This window comes from Vespa velutina, chromosome 6 (genome assembly GCF_912470025.1).
Source record: "Vespa velutina chromosome 6, iVesVel2.1, whole genome shotgun sequence".
NCBI lineage: Eukaryota > Metazoa > Arthropoda > Insecta > Hymenoptera > Vespidae > Vespa > Vespa velutina.
The window spans coordinates 8,049,388-8,054,387 of record NC_062193.1 but is presented as its reverse complement, the minus strand read 5'-3'; the positions used below and the strand labels follow the sequence as shown (position 1 = coordinate 8,054,387).

The following is a 5,000-nucleotide window of genomic DNA, read 5'->3' as shown; positions in this document are numbered from 1 at the left end:
CAAAAAATAACAAATAAACAAACAAACGATAAAACGATTTATTCGATAATAATTGAAAAAAATTTATATTTCAAAATGATCGATCAAGAAACATATATCGATTTATTTAATCGTATAATAAATATAATAAAGAATTGTTTTACTTTAATTATCATACATTAAAAATGCATGAGAATTATTCTCTTTTAAATTTTTAATAAATCGTCAATTGTCATCTCAAAGTGACAATGATAAAGGCTATATATATATATATATATATACATAATAGAACGTAATACTCATGGAGTATATTCATTATTAATACGATAAAAGGTCGCGAGCGTTGCGTTCACTAGAAAGTGAGTGTAACTTTGAGAAGGTACTAACAAAGTTTACCGAGTCCAGAACTGCAATGCCACGGATTAGATTTTATGAATCGGCTAGAAGTGCTATAACCGCGAAAACAGTTAAGTCTCAAGTTCATAGCAAATGAATTAAAACATGAAAGGGGTGTTACGTGAATCGAAATAAAAGTCCTCTCCTGACTGTTGATTTTATTTCCATTTTCTTAGGAACTCCTAACGCTCTCCTAGCAACCTTTTTCCTAATAAACCAATTAAACCTTCTTTCACACAAATTCTAGTATTTATCTTACGTGACCAACGAGATATTAAATCAAACTTGTTCATAGAATTTTTTTCTTATAATTCTTTTCGATGGATCGATTAAAAAAAAAAGATCAACGATGATATATCGATGATCGAGTTGAATGACATTAATGAAAAAAGAAAAAAAAAAGAAAAAAAAAAAAGAAAAAAGAAAAATATTCCTCTTTTAAACAACATCACCAATGTCTGATATATCAAGTTTAAAAAATATCAAGCTTAGAAAAATGAATTGATTAATATACGGATAAATTCATGAACGATTAACTAAATTACACGTTATAATATTTCTTTCAGTACCTTAATCATTTTTTTCCTGACTTTATACAGTTCTTGAATTGTTTCACGACAAATTATTGTCGTAAAGAACATAATGATAAGTTCAATCAAGAATTAGCCAGTTAAATTAAGTAAAAGTAGCAGAGTCATTTGCCATGTTATCCTGTACTTCTAGAAAAGTCGATAGGCTCGAGCCAAGAGAGAGAGAGAGAGAGAGAGAGAGAGAGAGAAAGAACTAGAGAGAGTGCACGGAAGTCGCATTTGCATCTGAAGTGACGTCACCGCATCCAGCAAACGGAATATTCACCATTCATATGCATATCGGGGCCAGACACCTTATCGCGCTTTGCCAATTAACCACCCTTCTCAACGCACGACTCTGAGCCAGCCTCTTTCAACCCCCCTCCCACCGCCCATCTCTCTCTCTCTCTCTCTCTCTCTCTCTCTCTCATCATCCTTTCCCTCCTGGTCGTTTGGCAAACGACGAAAATTCACCACCATTTTAGCCGAGATCGACGTTAAAGTTATCTCACCCCTTGGATACAGACAGCATTCTCTGCATACGTATCACCGATTAGCTCGACCAGCCGTCTTTCGAATTGCATTTTGCTACTTCTCTCATCCTTCCTCTCTCTCTCTCTCTCTCTCTCTCTCTTTCGTTATAGCGCAATATGGTCCATACAGTTACAAATCAACGATTCGATTACCAAACTCATCTATCAGACGTAATCTGTGATACGGTAATATTCAAATTGTCAATCGATATTTATTCGTGCAATTCGAAATATCGACCAATATGTGTTCGATGAAAATGCCAACGGCCTGTCGGAATTTCCGACGAGCGGCGAGGATTCGTGAGTCTTCATTCAATGTATCGGAGATAGATAACGTTGCAAGAAATTCATGGAATTTTCTGATGTAAGGAATCCATATTGGTTGAAGGGGGGAGGGGTGGGTTACGTGAGAGTGTTCAAATTGGAATTTTCTCAGGCAGTTTTTTCATGTCGAATGAAATTCGTCTTGATAAGCCATTATCTAATTATTATAGGAAGGATTAAGGAAAAAAGAAGAGGAGAGCAAATAAAAGTAAGAAAAAAAAAAAAAAAGAAAAAAAAAAGAGAGAGAAAAGAAAAGAAAAGGAAAAAAAAAGGAAAGGAAGAAAGAAAAAAGAAAAAGAAAAGAAGAATCGACTGTCGTGACTATAACCAATAAGCAAGAGAATTTTTATGACGTCTTGTATTATCGATGGCTGCAAACACGAGTCTGGCCGCCGGCCAAACGCCAGTGAATACTTTTATGCATTACTAAATGCGAATAGCCGATAGTTAACGATCGTTGCATGACGACTCTCGCGAAAATGACGACTATCCGATGTTATCCAAAGGGTCTTATTATCTTGGTAAAAATAAGAAAAATAAAATAATAAGCGGAAAAAATAAATATAAGAAACGAGAGAGGAGAAGAGAAAAAAAAAAAAAGAGAAAAAAAAAAGAAAAAAAAAGAAAACAAAAAATTATTATTCACTTTTAATCGGAGAAACATTTACTTTACGCATGATATAAAATGCTACTCGAATGGGGTATTACATACATATGTAACTTTGTGCATGCATCAGTATCGATGATGTGTATAAAAGAGCGCACTCAAATTCATATTAATTAAGAATTATTCAAATATTTCAAATCGACTAATAACTGCATATATCGACGATGATTTTTCTTCCATACGTATACGTATCAGGAATTCGTTGAGTTTTGTACGTTTCGTTGACTCGCTTACGATTACACGTATTTTCGATCAGATCCATGGTATAGACGGCTATTTGGTATAATCGTTAACAAAGAACGCTTTTGAACAATGGTTAAACTAAAGTCGCCTGTTTCATTTTCAAACGACAAGCAAAATTACAAAGTCATCTAAAGTTTCATCGTATTTTACGTTATAATTATTCACAATCGTTTCAATTTCAACGAAGTATATATATCCCGTCAAATATTTTCGTACGTAATTTCGAGCCGATTTATTTCAATGATCGTAAATAAAAGGTAGTAGGAGCTGGAAAATATTATAAAACGCGTCGAATGAAATCGCGAACGTTCATTGAACAACGATGATTTACGATGACGAGAAACGATCGGCCATAAACTCGATCGACTTTCACGTTTACCCTCGTAGCAGTTATGCGTGTACTCTCTCCCTCTCTCTCTCTCTCTCTCTCTCCCTCTCTCTCTTTTCTTCAACTTAGAGTCAGGTTGTAGAACTTGTAAGGAACTAGCAAAGAGAAATCCACGAGCAACGATAAGAAGATTCCACAAGCAAGCAAGTAGTCTGATAGCTATTTTAAATTGAACGCATGCCTACAAAAAAGTGAGAGGGAGAGAGAGAGAGAGAGAGAGAGAGAGAGAGAGAGAGGAAACGATAAGGATGCTTGATGTCTCGTACAAGTTGAAAAATCTAGAATGAAATTTAATGTGACAAAAAGTTTAATAGACGATCTCAGCCTTGTCACGAAGAATACTCCATATAGAAAGGTGAGAGGTGATTGGTAAAAGGAGATCCGATCGAAAGGATTTTGAATGAAAATTGATCAATCAGAAACGGTTACATTTTTTTTCTGCTATGAAAAAGACAGAAAGAAAAAAAAAAGAAAAAAAAAATATATAATACAGCGACAAAAAAATAATATTATTTTTCACCCGATCAATTTTTTTCTTGTTTTAAACAATTCGCCCAATTATTCTCAATAATGTAAAACAAAAGTGTCCATTTAGAACTTTATTATTATTATTATTATTATTATTATTATTATTATTATTATTATTATTATTATTATTATTATTATTATTATTATTATTATTACTTTTATTATTATAAATTATAAATTGATGTTGGAACGGTCGTACATTATAGATAGTTCGAAAAGAAAAATTTGTTCTACTTGAAAGTTTTTTAAAAGTAATTGTTAGAAAAACAAAAGATGAAAATGTATCGAACGGTATTATTCTCGATAAACGGATAACGTTTGGTAGTAGTTAAAGGAGGAAACTATACAAGGAGGATAAGATAAGGGAGGGGAAGAGGTTGTATAGGGAAGGCACGTTCGCTCGTTTGGTTACCTAATTCTGCTCGAAGTTAAACTCCGCTCGTACCGCATACAAAGTGCATTCTACCGGCGAGTAGTATGGTTAAGCGGTAAACGGCCGAGAGATCCATCTCCGAATTCGGTCAGATTTGTTTGGTTAACGGCACGTACATAGATTCGCGTACGCATACCAGGAGAAAGAGAAAAAGAGAGAGTGAGAAAGAGAAAGAGAAAGAGAGAGAGAGAGAGAGAGAAAGAGAGACTCGTTTTCGTGAGATTCATTCGTTATGAAAGAGAATGCTTGCGGGTTACCTTATTCGGTTGAACTCCATGAGAAGAGCAACGTGCAAATTTGTGAAACGTAAACGATTTATATCTCTCGCTTCATTCACCGCTAAAATACGAAAAAATACCTGAGAAATGTATAGACAATGAAGGAATGAAAAAATGAATGTAGAAGAAGAAGAAAAAAGAAAAAAAGACAAACATGAAAGAATCTTGTTCGTACATATCAGCGTGTACATTTTTTTAAAATAAAACAAAATAATTTATATCCAGATATTGAACAATATACCAAAGGAACAATGTTATTTCCATGCCAACAAGAGACTTAATCGCTTTTGAATTATGTTAAGTATTTAACGAGAAAATGTTAATAATTATAAGCATACATACAATTGTGTTATGTCTCGACGGATACGTTGACGACGACGACGACGACGACGACGACGACGACGACAATGACAATGAGGATGAGAATAAGGATGAGGACGCTAAGGTGATGCCACTTCACATCGACATACTTCCACTCAATTAGATCTTCCTACTCCAATAGCGTATGGTGAGAACTTGGAGTTCCGGCATGTTACTTCCGCATAGGTTTATTCAAATTATACGTCCCGGGAATCTCGAAGTATTCCATAGGAAATTTCTCTAATGCACTTCGTGCGGTTACACGAAGCGAATAACAGATTCCCCGTGTCTATGGCGCAAAC

The 5,000-nt window shown here is 34.5% G+C and overlaps 1 protein-coding gene across 3 annotated transcripts in view; it reads left to right on the top strand.

The window, feature by feature from the left end:
• Nucleotides 1-5,000, top strand: part of LOC124949614 (dipeptidase 1) — a 53,234-nt gene that overhangs the window by 10,448 nt on the left and 37,786 nt on the right. The gene's annotated exons all lie outside the window — the stretch shown is intronic.